At 40.9% G+C, this 18,063-nt stretch overlaps 1 protein-coding gene across 5 annotated transcripts in view; it reads right to left on the bottom strand.

Moving 5' to 3' along the window:
- itpk1b (inositol-tetrakisphosphate 1-kinase b) overlaps positions 1-18,063 on the bottom strand; it is a 68,954-nt gene that overhangs the window by 47,780 nt on the left and 3,111 nt on the right. The gene's annotated exons all lie outside the window — the stretch shown is intronic.

The following is an 18,063-nucleotide window of genomic DNA, read 5'->3' as shown; positions in this document are numbered from 1 at the left end:
ATGAATGTTCTAATTCAGTGGTTCACAACCTTTTTTCAGTGATGTACCCCCTGTGAACATTTTTTTTTAATTCAAGTACCCCCTAATCAGAGCAAAGCATTTTTGGTTGAAAAAAAGAGATAAAGAAGTAAAATACAGCACTATGTCATCAGTTTCTGATGTATTAAATTGTATAACAGTGCAAAATATTGCTCATTTATAGTGGTCTTTCTTGAACTATTTAGAAAAAAAGTTATAAAAAATAACTAAAAACTTGTTGAAAAATAAACAAGTGATTCAATTATAAATAAAGATTTCTACACATAGAAGTAACCATCAACTTAAAGTGCCCTCTTTGGGGATTGTAATAGAGATCAATCTGGATTCATTAACTTATTTCTAAACATTTCTTCACAAAAAAAGAAATCTTTAACGTCGATGTTTATGGAACATGTCCACAAAAAATCTAGCTGTCAACACTGAATATTGCATTGTTGTATTTCTTTTCACAGTTTATGAACTTACATTCATATTTTGTTGAAGTATTATTCATTAAATATATTTATAAAGGATTTTTGAATTGTTGCTATTTTTAGAATATTTAAAAAAAAAAATCTCACATACCCCTTGGCATACCTTCAAGTACCACCAGGGGTACGCGCACCCCCATTTGAGAACCACTGTTCTAATTCATCCAAATCATTGTCATCTCAGGGCATTCAATAGATTGCAACTGAACTGTTTGGTTTGTCTTAGAAGACGATTCACCGCTTTTCCGAGTAGGCTTCATCAGTTTGTGCTTATAGACTTAGATTGTCCTGGCCAGGACGACTATATCTGACCAATCTAAGTCTATGAGCATGAACTGATGAAGCCTACTCGGATGAGCGGCAAAACATCTTTTAAGACAAACCAAACAGTCTAGTCGCGATAGATTGAATGCCCTGAGAAGTAAGTAAGAGTTCACAAAGAGACAAATATCCATGAGTCCTAAATCAATACAATTTTACATAGATGTACAAGCTCATGACTTGTCCATCTATCTCTACCACCAACTGAATTTGGTTGCCAAAGAAATTGATTTACAAAACATGTTGAATATTGCAATTCCGTACACAATTCACACTACAGATGGGTAAAAAGTACATGATGTGAGGTTCCCCAGGCCAGTAAAGTTTTCTTCCCCTCACCTTTTGTACAATCTAAATAGGTGTTTTCAGCAGCTGTACTGGGACTAGGAATGTGTATTCTCTATTGTTAGACAGTTACCTAAAGCATTGCTTGTACAGTTGTCTGCGATCGTGCAATGCCTATGAAGCGCCCTTATTTTCTAAATGTATGTCCAAAGAGATTCTGTCTGTCTTTGAATAAACAAAAGCTCAAGCAATTAGCATCAGAAATTCAGAAATAAATATGACCATGCCTGGAGTGCTCTGAATTAGATTAAAAATAAAAGCTAAATGATAAGGTATGGATAATATGATCAATGCAATTCAAAGGCTACATCCCACCTAAAGCAAGACAAAATTGTATTTAGCAGACATGCTTTGAAACAAAGAGTCGTTTCTTGGCAACCAACTGACTCGCTTTATGAGAGGATTTTTTAGTGGCACTGAAATACCATTTCCAGACTGGTCACGTCAACATTGTGTATGGAGTAAAGTTAATTCCAGACCACAATTGCCTTCACAAAAAGTGTACACCAGAAAGAAATCCTTTGGCTAAAACAAACCAATGAAAAAGAAAAACTGGTCTGGCCACAAACCAGTTTAGTACCATCAACTCAGCCTTGTCCATCCTGGTTGTTTTTGAGGCTACATCCCCATGGCAACAGCAGCTTGCGCTATTCACTGCTTCACAACAATGTGGACATTTAATACTGCAGCTGCTGGCGTGTTTCATGCCATGTGAATGGGGTTGTCGATGGTTTCATCCCGTCTCAAATATGGAGCTCGCTTGTATACTTGTTAGGACGGCAAACAGAATCAGGCAGGCCAGAGCTACGAGAATGTGATCGAGCAGCAGAGAACGCAAAATAACATTTTTTACTGTCAGAAGTGGCATCCCGCATCTCTTAACCCTTATATGTTCAGCCTGTATGATGCAAGAAAAGGACTCTTCTGCCTAATGAGCGTGCAGACTATTTACAAAGTTTAGCGGGTGTGTCAATGCCCTTGAGTAACTACTGGCAGGTGAATTAAGAAATACAGAGAACAATGATACCCTTTACGTTAATTGAACATTTAAATGCATCTGATCCCGTAAATTAAACTCAGAAAAGCAATACAGTAATCTCATAGTGGTGGGCGATTTAGCCTAAATTCCATAACGTGATATGTATTGCAGCCTTTTGCGATAACATACGTCACAATATATTCTTTGGCTTACAAATTATAATAAAACCCTTTTAAAACAGATTACAGTGCAGTGCTGGGCGATATTGAAAAAAATGTTTTATATTGTTTTCAAGCATCTGTACTACAAATAAAATAAATTACAGATTTGTTAAAAAAAATGTACTAACATACTAGGTAAATAAAGCAAATGAAAAATGTAATAGGATGAACATTGAAAAATATTTTAAAAACTAATGCAGCAAAATATGAACTAGTCCTGAAAATTTGTGCAAGAATGCAAGACCCAAAATAAACAAATAATCATGAAGACCTTTTTTTTTTTTTTTTTAAATTGAAACATAACCATTTTCAAAATATAATGATACGTATGCTGGTAATAGCATTGCTAAATGCAAATGTGCATTAACTTTAATTAAAATACAAATTAGCCAGTTTGAGGTGAAAAAAATCAATCAATTAGTAGTGTGTGTATATGTATGCATATATATATGAATGTATGTATACACACATAAATACATACATATATAAATACATATATTTTTACATACATATATACATATGTATATACATACATACATATACAGTCAAGACAATAAGTAGTTTAACACCCTTCCATTTTTCAAGTTCTCCCACTTAGAAATCATGGAGGGGTCTGAAATTTTCAGGGTAGGTGCATGTCCACTGTATGAGAGATAACATAAAAAGAAAAATCCATGAATCAAAATCTATGATTTTTTAACAATTTATTCGCGTGATACAGCTGAAAATAAGTATTTGAACACCTGGCTAACAGCTAGAATTCTGACCCTAAAATACCTGTTAGTCCGCCTTTTAAAGTCCTCCTCCACTCCCCTGTATTATCCTGAATCAGATGCACCCTGTTTGAGGTCGTTAGCTGCATAAAGACACCAGTCCACCCCATACAATCAGTAAGTCCCAAACATTCAGCATGGCTAAGAGCAAAGAGCTGTCCAAAGACACCAGAGACAAAATTGTACAACTCCTCAAGGATGGAAAGGGCTACGGAGAAATTACCAAGCAGCTTGGTGAAAAAAGGTCCACTGTTGCAGCAATCATTAGAAAATGGAAGAAGCAAAACATGACGGTCAATCTCAATTGGAGTGGAGCACCATGCAAGATATCCCCTTGTGGGGTCTCAATGATGCTAAGAAAGGTGAGGAATCAGCCCAGGACTACACGGCAGGACCTGGTCAATGATGTGACAAGAGCTGGGACCACTGTTTCCATGGTCACTGTTGGTAATACACTAAGACGTCATGGTTTGAAATCATGCATGGCATGGAAGGTTCCCCTGCTTAAACCAGCACATGTTAAGGCCTGTCTTAAGTTTGCCAATGACCATTTGGATGATCCAGAGGAGTCACGGGAGAAAGTTTTGTGGACAGATGAGACCAGAATTTACCTTTTTGGTCATAATTCCACTATGCGTGTTTGGAGGAAGACAAGTGATGCGTACCATCCCAAGAACACCATCCCTACTGTGAAGCATGGGGGTGGTAGCATCATGCTTTGGGGGTGTTTTTCTGCTCATGGGACAGGACGACTGTACTGTATTAAGGAGAGGATGACTGCAGCCATGTATTGTGAAATTTTGGCCAAAAACCTCCTTCCCTCAGTCAGATCATTGAAGATGAGTCGTGGCTGGATCTTCCAACATGACAATGACCCAAAGCACACAGCCAGGAAAACCAAAAAGTAGCTTCGTAAGAACCATATCAAGGTTTCGGAGTGGCCTAGCCAGTCTCCAGACCAAAATCCAATTGAAAATCTTTGGAGGGAGCTGAAAGTCTGTGTTACTCAGCGACAGCCCAGAAACCTGACTGATCTAGAGAAGGTCTGTGTGGAGGAGTGGGCCAAAATCCCTCCTGCAGTCTGTTCAAACCTGCTGAAGAACTACAGGTAACGTTTAACCTCTATAATTGCAAACAAAGGCTACTCTACAAAATATTAATGTTGGTGTTCAAAAACTTATTTTCAGCTTCATCACACAAATAAATTGTTAAAAAATCATAGATTGTGATTTCTGGATTTGTCGTTTTAGGTTATCTCTCATACAGTGGACATGCACCTATTGTGAAAATTTCAGACCCCTCCATGATTTCTAAGTGGGAGAACTTGCAAAATAGCAGGGTGTTCAAATACTTATTTTCTTCACTGTATATATATATATATATATACAGGGTTTCCCACACATTCATTTATTTTTTGCGGCCCGCCACGAAAGAATTACGGCCGCTACAAAAAAAAAACTTTTTTAAATTTGAAAAAAATATATATATATTTTTTCCGGCTTTTGACTCGCTCGACCGCTCATAAAAGCAATGGGACTCTGTCTGTGAATGGAGCATGTAGTTACATATTATATAAATATTTAAATATTATATAAATATGTATATAAATATGTACATAAAGTGTTGTAATTATGTACCAACTCCGCGTTCTTCTTGGTCATCGCCGCCGCCATGCGGGCCAGGAAAGTACCCAAACTCTTTTTTTTACGAAGCCACGCTGTTATAACACGTACTAAATGTGGCTTGGCATTGTCTTGCTTAAATAAGCAGGGACATCCATTAAAAAGACTGCGCTTAGATGGCAGCATATGAAGTTTGCGCCTATAACAATCCGGATGGTTCTTTTCCTCTTTGTTCCGGAGGACACGACGTCCTCAGTATCCAAAAATAATTTGAAATGTGGACTCGTCAGACCACAAAACACTTTCGTACTTTGCATCAGTCCATCTTAGGTGAGCTCGGGCCAGAGAAGCTGGAGGCGTTTCTGGGTGTTGTTGATAAATGGCTTTTGCTTTGCATAGTACAGTTTTAATTTGCACTTACAGTTGTAGCGACAAACTTTGGTTACTGACAGTGGTTTTCTGGAGTGTTCCTGAGCTCAAGTGGTGATATCCTTTAAACATTGATGTCGCTTTTTGATGCAGTACTGCCTGAGGGATCAAAAGTCCGTCTAATCATTACTTACATGCAGTGATTTTTCCAGATTCTCTGAACCTTTTGATGATATTACAGAGCGTAGATGCCGAAATCCCTAAATTCCTTGCAATAGTTGCTTGAGAAAGGTTTTTTCTTAAAATGTCCGACAATTTGCTTACGCATTTGTTCACAAAGTGGAGACGCTTGCTCCATTCTTGTTTGTGAATGACTGGGCATTTCATGGAAGTTGCTTTTATACCCAATCATGGCACCTATCCATCCATCCATCATCTTCCGCTTATCCGAGGTCGGGTCGCGGGGGGAGCAGCCTAAGCAGGGAAGCCCAGACTTCCCTCTCCCCAGCCACTTCGTCTAGCTCTTCCCAGGGGATCCCGAGGCGTTCCCAGGCCAGCCGGGAGATATAGTCTTCCCAACGTGTCCTGGGTCTTCCCCGTGGCCTCCTACAGGTTGGACGTGCCCTAAACACCTCCCGAGGGAGGCATTCGGGTGGCATCCTGATCAGATGCCCGAGCACCTCATCTGGCTCCTCTCGATGTGGAGGAACAGCAGCTTTACTTTGAGTTCCTCCCGGATGGCAGAGCTTCTCACCCTATCTCTAAGGGAGAGCCCCGCCACCCGGCGGAGGAAACTCATTTTGGCCGCTTGTACCCGTGATCTTATCCTTTCGGTCATGACCCAAAGCTCATGACCATAGGTGAGGATGGGAACGTAGATCGACCGGTAAATTGAGAGCTTTGCCTTCCGGCTCAGCTCCTTCTTCACCACAAAGGATCGACACAACGTCCGCATTACTGAAGACGCCGCACCGATCCGCCTGTCGATCTCACGATCCACTCTTCCCCCACTCGTGAACAAGACTCCTAGGTACTTGAACTCCTCCACTTGAGGCAGGGTCTCCTCCCCAACCCGGAGATGACACTCCACCCTTTTCCGGGCGAGAACCATGGACTCGGACATGGAGGTGCTGATTCTCATTCCGGTCGCTTCACACTCGGCTGTGAACCGATCCAGTGAGAGCTGAAGATCCCGGTCAGATGAAGCCATCAGGAACACATCATCTGCAAAAAGCAGAGACCTAATCCCGCGGCCACCAAACCGGAACCCCTCAACGCCTTGACTGCGCTTAGAAAGCCTGTCCATAAAAGTTATGAACAGAATCGGTGACAAAGGACAGCCTTGGCGGAGTCCAACCCTCACTGGAAATGTGTCCGACTTACTGCCAGCAATGCGGACCAAACTCTGACACTGATCATACAGGGAGCGGACTGCCACAATAAGACAGTCCGGTACCCCATACTCTGAGCACTCCCCACAGGACTTCCCGAGGGACACGGTCCAATGCCTTCGCCAAGTCCACAAAGCACATGTAGACTGGTTGGGCAAACTCCCATGCACCCTCAGGAACCCTGCCGAGAGTATAGAGCTGGTCCACAGTTCCACGACCAGGACGAAAACCACACTGTTCCTCCTGAATCTGAGTTTCAACTATCCGGCGTAGCTTCCTCTCCAGTACACCTGAATAAACCTTACCGGGAAGGCTGAGGAGTGTGATCCCACGATAGTTGGAACACAACTTCCAGTCCCCCTTCTTAGAGAGAGGGACCACCACCCCGGTTTGCCAATCCAGTGGTACCGCCCCCGATGTCCACGCAATGCTGCAGAGTCTTGTCAACCAAGACAGCCCCACAGCATCCAGAGCCTTAAGGAACTCCGGGCGGATCTCATCTACCCCTGGGGCCTTGCCGCCGAGGAGCTTGTTAACTACCTCAGCGACCTCAGCCCCAGAAATAGGAGAGCCCACCACAGATTCCACAGGCACCGCTTCCTCAAAGGAAGACGTGTTGGTGGGATTTAGAAGGTCATCGAAGTATTCCCTCCACCGATCCACAACATCCGCAGTCGAAGTCAGCAGAACACCGTCCGCACTGCTTCCCCTTCCTGAGGCGGCGTATGGTGGTCCAGAATCGCTTAGAAGGCGTCCGGAAGTCGTTTTCCATGGTTTCCTCGAACTCTTCCCATGTCCGAGTTTTTGCCTCCGCGACTGCTAAAGATGCACACCGCTTAGCCCGTCGGTACCCGTCCACTGCCTCCGGAGTCCTATGAGCCAAAATAACCCGATAGGACTCCTTCTTCAGCTTGACGGCATCCCTCACTGCTGGTGTCCACCAACGGGTTCTGGGATTACCGCCACGACAGGCACCAACAACCTTGCGGCCACAGCTCCAATCAGCCGCCTCAACAATAGAGGTTTCGGAACATGGTCCACTCGGACTCAATGTCTCGCACCTCCCTCGTGACATGTTCAAAGTTCTTCCGGAGGTGGGAATTGAAACTCTCTGACAGGAGACTCTGCCAGACGTTCCCAGCAGACCCTTACAATGCGCTTGGGCCTGCCAGGTCTGTCCGGTATCCTCCCCCACCATCGCAGCCAACTCACCACCAGGTGGTGATCGGTAGAAAGCTCCACCCCTCTCTTCACTCGAGTGTCCAAAACATGAGGTCGCAAATCTGATGACACAACTACAAAGTCGATCATGGAACTCCGGCCTAGGGTGTCCTGGTGCCAAGTGCACATATGGACACCCTTATGTTTGAATATGGTGTTTGTTTTGACAATCTGTGACGAGCACAAAAGTCCAATAGCAAAACACCACTTGGGTTTAGATCCGGGCGGCCATTCTTCCCAATCACGCCTCTCCAGGTTTCACTGTCGTTGCCAACATGAGCGTTGAAGTCCCCCAGTAGGACAAGGGAATCACCCGGGGGAGCACTTTCCAGTATTCCCTCAAGTGTACCCAAAAAGAGTGGGTACTCTGAACTGCTGTTTGGTGCGTAATCTTTGTGCCTTACCGACAACTCAGCCACCGTTCAATTCGATGTAATGACACAATTGTTTGGCTAGTATTGATGTTATTGGAACACTAACAAAGTTAGCAGTTAAATTAAAGGACGAGTAAGCATCCCAGTAAACAAACTGCAGACTTTATTAACAAGTTGAGGCAACATTCCCGACAAATCGCCTGCTACATGGTAGCTCTCTGACACAGCAGCAACTGCAACATCAATTATTTTTCTCCTCCAACAGCATTGTGCTCTTAAACGCAGACCGAGACTCCACGGAAGTAGAAGCAAGTGACATTAAGTGATACAAAACGATTGGCTCCGTTAGCTCGGAGGGAACATTTTCAAAGCAAAGTCCATGAAGTCGCGGCCATGTTTCCCGAGCCGAACAGCTCTAGTGTGTATGCTCAGATGCTGCAGCGCTTCGATATTCGCAAAGTAAGCAGCTGCCTAAAATGCATTAATAAATGACAGTTTTTTGGTAATTGAAAATCTAAACGGTATTACTAACCGTTTGGAATTTTACCGCCGTTTATCATTATACCGTTTATCATTACAGTCCTAGTCCATTAACAAGTAAATTGGCAAAGGCGGTCACGGCATGTTCTTGTCGTTGGTACTGGTCAATTTTTTTAGGGCATTACGGCAAGTAATAAGGACGGTCGCGCCTCTTGCTGCAGTTGCCGTGGTTAAATTGGAACCCTGTAATTGTTGGCGACAAATTTTATTGTTCGAAATCTGTTGACAGTGTCGACTAATTGTCGCAGCCCGTAGAATCTATGGAAATTGCCGAAGCTATAGCGGAGCGGAATATTCAAAATGGCTGGCTGAATTTGTGGCATTGTGTGATGTTTAAACAGTATTTTTACACACTTTGTGGATTGTAAACACAATTAGAAGTGGTTTAATGGATACAATGAAACACAATTAAGCATATAAAGTCTACTTATGTTTCCACTCTCCTGGTACTTAAAGGATTTCTTGCATCTTGGCAACTTAGGGTTTCCCCTAGATTGCCAAGATACCAGTGGCGGCGGGGGCGTAACTTGGGGTGTGGTCAATATGACCCATTATTCGCTGCGACGCATATATTTTCTTTAAAAAGGCAAAAACAAACGTACACATACATTTGAAACATCAGTTATTATTAATTATAGAATTAACGTATATTTTTTCTTACATTATACCGTTTTTTTCAATTGTCGCCGTTTATTGTACAATGTAAATGGTAAATGGGTTATACTTGTATAGCGCTTTTCTACCTTCAAGGTACTCAAAGCGCTTTGACACTATTTACACATTCACCCATTCACAAACACACATTCACACACTGATGGGGAGAGCTGCCATGCAAGGCCCTAACCACGGCCCATCCGGACCAAGGGTGAAGTGTCTTTCTCAAGGACACTATGGATGTGGCAAGGTTGGTTGAAGGTGGGGATCGAACCAGGAACCCTCATGTTGCTGGCACGGCCACTCTACCAACCGAACCATGCCGTCCTTATGTACTTTGTTGAGGTTTTTTTTCCTAGACATTTTTCTATTCCTTTTAATCACTCTTTCAAAAACAACTGGTAACAAGTCTTAACATCTATTTATGATGTTATTGTAGACTGTGCTTGAGTTTAGAGACTATTTACTTTTGTCCCTCTTTGTCCGCGACGAAAAGCCAGTTGCAGTGAGCCTGACGTCACACTTGCTTTGCGCTGATGTAAAAGCCGCAAGGGTAGTCTTAAATTTTGAAGATCGCTGTCGGTGTGTATATCTCGGATGCATTAAAGTACGTCTACATCATGGACACGCTGCCTCCGATCCAGACCACCCCGTGCGTATGGCTTACGACATCACAACGTTCGGTTTCGGTAGCGCTGTTCCGATGATCAAAGTATGTCTTTTATCAGCGGCAGGGCATGAAATTGGCACCTGCCCACACGCCAAATGCGGGTAACTTTTGGGATTGGTGGATGAAGATGTCAATCTACCTGCCACATTGGCGGGTAGCCAATAAGACAACACAGCACTGAGGAAGTGTTGTGTGTTGTTGACCAATCAGGTAGCCTATGTGTGTTGTGTGTTCTAAGCAAGCCCCCGCGCCATTTTCTTGGATTCTAAAACCAAAATGTGGCGGCATATCGCTGGCAAGAAGAGGCCGGCGCCGGTTTTAACAGGCCAACAAAAGGAGGACGAGGAGGACGATTTAAAAAAAAATTTAAAAATATGTTTTAATACGAAGTGGAAAGTAAGCGGGGATGGCGAGGTTCGCGACAGGCTGGTCTACGACGTCACAACAGAAGAGATGTACTGTCAGGATTGCCGTATGTATGGCTCGGAGAAAGCGAAATCAAACCCATTTGTAATCGGGACAAAAAACTTAAAGTTAGAGGCAATTAAGGATCACGAGTCCTCAAAAAGCCACTTGCAAACGATCAACTGTAAAGTGGGGAAGACGGCTCCCCCAGAGCTGACAGCTGCGGTCAAGGCACTGACCTCAATGAAAACAGCGCAGTTGGAGAGGATGAAGCTCCTGTTTCGGAACGTACACGCAATTGGAAAGAAGATGAGACCCTTCTCTTACTACATGTGGATGTGCGAGTAAGTACCAACCTGCTTTAACGTTAGTAGACAACTAAAGTACAACACAGTGACAGTGCAATGGCTGCTCTGTTCTGTTATCGTTACAACGTAGCAGCCCGTTAGTGTGTGTGTGTGTGTGCATACGGTATAGTGTATTAGTCAATTCTAAATGCATTCTAAATGCCTGCCACACCAGGTCAGATACAGTTGTAAGTCATTATGTAGGTCATTAATGAGATTAAGTTGGTTAATAACTCGACAGCACTTTGATGTGTATTCTGTACAAGTTCAAGAACCATTCTTATGCATTTTCTGAGTCTTTCACCTTTATTTTAGGAACAGAACATTTTGGCTGGTAAAAAACCACTGTGGCAGGTGGATTTCAAAATCCACCTGCCACAATGGCTGGTGGCCAAAAAAGTTAACTTGAGGCCCTGATCAGCGGCCAATTTTTGTTGAGTCACGAGTCAATAATGTGCAAAAAATACACTGCATATATCCATTCATACTGTAACTACCGGCTGGTGTTAATGTGTATGTAAGTGTGTTCATTGTTGTCATGGTCTGAGAACACACTGTGTTGGCCGAAAACAAGGAAGTGCTGTGAAGCACGGAGACAGACGTGTTTGCACGGAGGAAATACTTGTTGGCAAAAGAAAGCTAAAAAGAGCGTCAGACTTTATGTGTCTTCTTCTGAACGCTAATATACATTATATTACCGGTACTTTATTGTGTTTTCACAAAAAAAAAAAAAAAAATGTTTAGCGTGTGGCGGCTAATATGTTGCTGTGACGTATCGCCACAATCAAATATATTAAGGGGAAACCCTGCTCTTTCTAAAATGTATAGGTATAATTCCTAATAACGGTATACCGCCCAGCCATAATTAACAGGAATCAAAGCACTGGGCGCAGGTTTTAAGTAAGAACTGGTTTTCGATTCCAATTAACACTGGTAACCCTGTTCGGTGTAGTTGCTGTATAATTCTATCTGTAGACACTTATTAATCTACGTGCTATTTTCCTTCGTCCAATGTTTAGCTCTTTTCTCAGTGATAATCATACTTTAAAGTGTAGTTTATTGTGCTGCAATGAAAGCGAGAATTATAAACTTGAAAGCGGCTACGTACTGTAGATGCACAAAATTAAGACAGTTTTGGTTAAGTAATAAGCAAACTCTAGTGTGATTGCTCCTACAGTGCGGTTTAATTGATCCATTATGAAGACAATCACCTAACGGGGGTGTTCAAGCATTTTCAATAAGTGCTGCATACAGAACATTTGAAGGATGAGCATTCTCAGACACATTTTGTGTATAAAAGATCTTAAAACTAATCCAATGTAGGTCGATATATGCCTAGCTATAGGAACAAAACATCAAAATGTTAGTAGGTGACAAAGGAAGTTAGTGTAATATCTAATAAAACATTTCACAATTACAAATTGTATTTTTACAATATGCGGAGGGCCAAAAAAAAACTAGCTGCTGGCCACTTTGGACAAACCTAAATGCACACAAACGAGGAAACTGTGTGCTAAAATGACAGCAGAAACCACAGAGAAACTAGCGTATTTTTCGGTTTATAAGTCGCAGTTTTTTTTCATAGTTTGGCCTTGGGTGCGACATATACTCCGGAGCGACTTATGTGTGAAATTATTAACACATTACTGTAGAATATTAAATAATATTATTTATCTCATTCGCGGAAAAGACAAAGAAAATGTCAGTAATCGTCACTCACACGTCAACCAATAAGAATTTGGCGGGGGAAGGTCATGGCAGAAGTGCATTGTGGGTCATGGGATGCTAACTGCTATATGCTAATGCCGTAGCTATTAAAATAGATCATTTCAACGTTGGCGGTAACTTATAAAAACTGAGAAGGGCTGAACAAAAATGGCACCGAAAAGGAAATCATGTACTGCAGATTACAAGCTGGATGTTTTTAAAACATGCAGCAGAAAACGACAAAAGGAAGCGGCGCATACCTTTGGAGTTGGCAGAGTTGTTTAGAAGCGACGTCAAGGAAGAAGATTTCATTGGATTTAGTGATTAGGAGTGACAGATTGTTTGGTAAACGTATAGCATGCTCTATGTGTTATAGTTGTTTGAATGACTCTTACCATAATATGTTATGTTAACATACCAGGCACGTTCTCCGTTGGTTATTTATGTGTCATATAACGTACACTTATTCAGCCTGTTGTTCACTATTCTTTATCTATTTTAAATTGCCTTTCAAATGTCTATTCTGGGTGTTGGATTTTATCAAATACATTTCCCCAAAAAATGTGACTTATACTCCAGTGCGATGTATATATGTTTTTTTTCCTTCTTTATTTTGCATTTTCGGCCGGTGCGGCGAATACTCCGGAGCGACTTATAATCCGAAAAATATTACGACATGTTCCAAATCCAGCTAACAAAAATTCAAGAGATAAAGGAATGACCGTATGTAACCCTAGAAGACAGCACTGTTGTTTTGACTTTTTTGAGTTGTTTATTATGTATGTGTGTTTTTATTGGGCAATCCAATGATTAAAATGCCATCATGAAATATAAAACTTGAATTTAATGCTATTTTAACATCAACAATGGTTAACAAATTTTTTTTTCTCATAACCTTTAAAGTGTTCATGAATAGATAGATGGCTGCTTTGGGGGTGCTCACATTCGAACAAGCGGTAAACATCATGTACCCCTGTTCTGACAATGCACTAGGGCTGCGAATCTTTGGATGTCCCACGATTCAATTCAATATTGATTCTTGGGGTCACGATTCGATTCAAAATCGATTTTTTTTTTCAATTAAACACAATTCCCGATTCAAAAACTATTTTTTTCCCGATTCAAAAGGATTCCCTATTCATTCAATACATAGGATTTCAGCAGGATCTACCCCAGTCTGCTGATATGCAAGCAGAGTAGTAGATTTTTGTCCAAATATTTTATCATTGTAAAGGGCAAGGTTTTATCAACTGATTGCAATAATGTAAATTTGTTTTAACTATTAAACGAACCAGAAATACGACTTGTTTTATCTTTGTGAAAATATTGGACACAGTGTGTTGTCAAGCTTATGAGATGCGATGCAAGTGTAAGCAACTGTGACACGATTGTTCTTTTTTTTTATTTTTATAAATGTCTAATGCAGTGGTTCTTAACCTTGTTGGAGGTACCGAACCCCACCAGTTTCATATGCGCATTCACCAAACCCTTCTTTAGTGAATAATAAAATGTTTTTTTTCCAAATTCAAGACAAAGTTGTATGTTTTTGGTCACACTTTAGTATAGGGGAACATATTCTAAGTAACAAAGACTTAATTTACAGTTATTTGGACACTAGGGGAACATATTCTAAGTAATAAAGACTTAATTTAGAGTCATTTGGTTAGGGTTAGGGTCAGGGTTAGAGGGTTATGGTTATAATAAGGCCATGCCGAATAAGGCATTAATTAGTACTTGATAACTAGTTAAGAGCCAAAATGTTACTAATTTGCATGTTAATAAGCAACTAATTAATGATGAATATGTTCCCCATACTAAATTGTTACCATGTTTTTTTTTACTGGTGCACAAAAACAACCGTGCATGAACATCACCTTGTTCAAACAAAAAAACTAAGACAGTGCATAAACTCACAACAAATTACACACCTGCAAATCAGTCAGCTGTTGCCGTATCTGTAATATGCCAACAGGGAGAAGTTTGTATTTACACGACGCGTTGGGTGTGTTTTGATCTCCGCCGAACCCCTGAGGTCGACTCACCAAACCCCTAGGGTTCGATCGAACCCTGGTTAAGAACCACTGGTCTAATGATAATGTCAATGAGGGATTTTTAATCACTGCTATGCTGAAATTATAACTAATATTGATACTGTTGTTGATAATATTCATTTTTGTTTCACTACTTTTGGTTTATTCTGTGTCGTGTTTGTGTCTTCTCTCAATTGCTTTGTTTATTGCAGTTCTGAGTGTTGCTGGGTCAGGTTTGGTTTTGGAATTGGATTGCATTGTCATGGTATTGCTGTGTATTGTTTTGTTGGATTGATTTAAAAAAAATAAAAATCAATTTTTTAAAAACGAGAATCGATTCTGAATCGCACACTGTGAGAATCGCGATTCAAATTCGAATTGATTTTTTTCCCCACACTCCTACAATGCACTACCAATACACATGTGCCACAAAAATAAAACGTTATGTTACAAAAGCAGCGTTTGAAAACGTGTACAATTTTCATTTACTGGCTTAACAGCAATATAGCAACCATGGTATATTTTTTCAAATCCTCTCTTTCTCCAACATATCATTTGTTAATGTGCACACGTGACGGGCATGCACATTCATGTATGATGGGCTCATTTTAGTAGGGATGGACAGCATTTTTATTATTTTTCAAACAAAATGTTACGTCTAATTGTGACAAATATAGCCATTTATTTATTAAAGCTGATATTTTTTTGTATGTGTTATTTTGTGTCATTTTTTATATGTACTTGTTGTATCTATCTACCACTATAGATAACATATGCTTCGGTGTTATTGCTGCTCCAATGTCGTTCGAACCTAATTGAATCTGTGGGTTTTTGAAGAGCCAACTTATAAAGCGGTGGGGGCCTAATGATTTTAACCATTCTCACCACAAATTTCATAAAGATATCTTGAAAATCTATTTCGCATTTAAACATTTTTCAAAATGAGGTTACATTAAGTCTTTGAAAAATGGTTTACAATGAAGAATTATATGAATATAGCAAACATAGTGCAGAATGTTCAAAAGTCCTAAGGGGCTATTTAGTCCTAAAGTGTGTGGACGCAGGTGAATTTCAACCACACTTTTTGTCTGACTTGAAAAGTGAATAGTCCAGAGGGCTGCTTTAAACGACGTACAATTTAAAATAAAATCACTTAAGTCTTCATTGAGTGTTCATATTGGCAACTATAATCTTGCACAATTAAGTACAATAATGAAGAAGCTGCTATTTCACAAACCAGATCTGAGTCAGGGGGGATGTCTTTAAATGGCTCATGCTGAAGTGACTGGAAAGCATCACTGAGCGGTGCTCCTGACCAGCAGGATTCTCCAGTCCAGCAGTTTACGACAGGCAGGAAGCAGTCAGTCCTAGTGTCAGCTGTGTGCCATATAAGGAACGAAACCTGGTCATCCACCAGGTGAAGTATTTTGCTACATTTTATAGCAAATTCCTCGGGTAGGAGAGAATTTATTTAAATTCAAATGGTTGTTTGGTAATATAATAAACTAGTCAAGAGACAAATTTGTATTGACTTCCCAAACACAGAAAAAGTATGCTGATGTTGACATACAGTATGTGTGTCTTCATAAGATAGTCACCTTACTTCCAACTTTTCCTTCCTCTTTATAATGACTTTTCATTTCTCCTAAGTTACAGTGCAAAAGTCAACCACAATACAACCAAACAACATCTTCAGCAGATGGTACAATAAATACAACTAAAATATCTCAGTCCTGGGTTCAAATCCAGGCTCGGGATCTTTCTGTGTGGAGTTTGCATGTTCTCCCCGTGAATGCGTGGGTTCCCTCCGGGTACTCCGGCTTCCTCCCACCTCCAAAGACATGCACCTGGGGATAGGTTGATTGGCAACACTAAATTGGCCCTAGTGTGTGAATGTGAGTGTGAGTGTTGTCTGTCTATCTGTGTTGGCCCTGCGATGAGGTGGCGACTTGTCCAGGGTGTACCCTGCCTTCCGCCCGATTGTAGCTGAGATAGGCGCCAGCGCCCCCCGCGACCCCGAAAGGGAATAAGCGGTAGAAAATGGATGGATGGATATCTCTGTTTTCCTATCTAAAGTAGCAGTAGTGTGCAAAAACACATTTACTTTATATGCTTATTCATGTTTTAAAGTTACAATTCGCAAAGTATGTGCGTCACGAAATGCCACAAATTCAGGCAGCCATTTTGAATATTCTGCTCTGAATACCTTCAGCTATTTTCGAAGATTGACATCACAGTAGTAACGCGTCTGCACTCCGACCATGTTATTAGATCAGTGATACTGGAATCACGCAAACATTTGAAAGGAATTCTGTGTTTATCATTCACATTCCATATTTAAGACAGCACACATGCTTGGCTTGTTTATGCACTCAAAATCGTAAATAGCTAACAATTGAGTCAACAGATTAAAGGTCCTCTGTTGCGCTCATAATTCTCTCTCTAAATACATCCAGAAAGCGCTAACAATACTCTATTCGTGACCCAAAAATTAACCAAATATGAGTGATATTGTTATTATAAGCGCCAACGCAGATGGACTATTTTAACAGCGCATTGGTAACAGTGAGCTAATGCTGGTTTACACTGATTTTGTTTACGGCTGCTTCTGCTTTGTCTCAAACTTGCTAAAAGTAAATTCTAAATTAAAATTCATGCATCTCTCACCTGGCAGTAGACAAATGTGGCCATGGTCTGACAGGCTGGTAGATTTTCACATCCCCGTGACATGGCGAAAAAGACCCCTAAATATGCTTCCTGCAGGAACTTTTTTTTAACCCTTTGTGAGGATTGCAATTAATTCTTCATCCAAACGGGATTATGTGGGCCACCCGTCGGTCGGCATTTTAGCAAGAGCAAACATATTACACTAAGTGTTTGTTTTATTATGGTTTAAAAGGGTTAGTTTGTATGTTTAGCACCTAGCAATGCTGCAGATAATAGTGTTTCAATAAAGCTGCATCCGTTGGGTAGCAGTCAGACTAAAACGTATTGCTCATCATTTTTGTGTTCAGGCTTAACAATATAAGGTTCTGTATCATAATTTTTCTAAACGTAATCTCTGTTGGCTCTCACAAGTCTGCTTGATTAGCACTGTTGTTGATGGGGAAGGGCTATGTGGTTCCTAGCGCAAAGTCACACGATCACATGACTGGCTTCCACATTATATCTTTAAATGGCTCGGGAATCTACGTGAGATTGATATTTTGATCATACCTATTTACCTGCAAACTCTGGAAGTCTTTTGGTGTCATAAATCAGATATATATGATAATAAGCTTTAATATGGAGGCAACTTGTTTTTACACTCTACTGGCACAAAGTTAATCATGTGTTTATATTCCACTTTAACCCTCGGTCCTGATCGTGTATAAAGTGAGTGGCAATGATCCAGAAAGAGAATTGTTGGTTGCTTTGGAGTTTAAAAGAGATTAAAAATGTTTTGAGGATTACAGTTTAGTAATCTGTGCTGGCCCAATCGGTCACTTCAGTGAGGCAACAGCTCTCTTGGCTCTTACAACAACCAGTAAACCCTCCCGATAAACTGTTCTCCTCCATTCACATTCTTTTTAATGTTTGACAACC

Source organism: Nerophis ophidion, linkage group LG03 (assembly GCF_033978795.1).
Source record: "Nerophis ophidion isolate RoL-2023_Sa linkage group LG03, RoL_Noph_v1.0, whole genome shotgun sequence".
NCBI classification, from domain to species: domain Eukaryota; kingdom Metazoa; phylum Chordata; class Actinopteri; order Syngnathiformes; family Syngnathidae; genus Nerophis; species Nerophis ophidion.
Note: the sequence above shows the minus strand (reverse complement) of the source record. Positions and strands in the feature narration are given on the sequence as shown.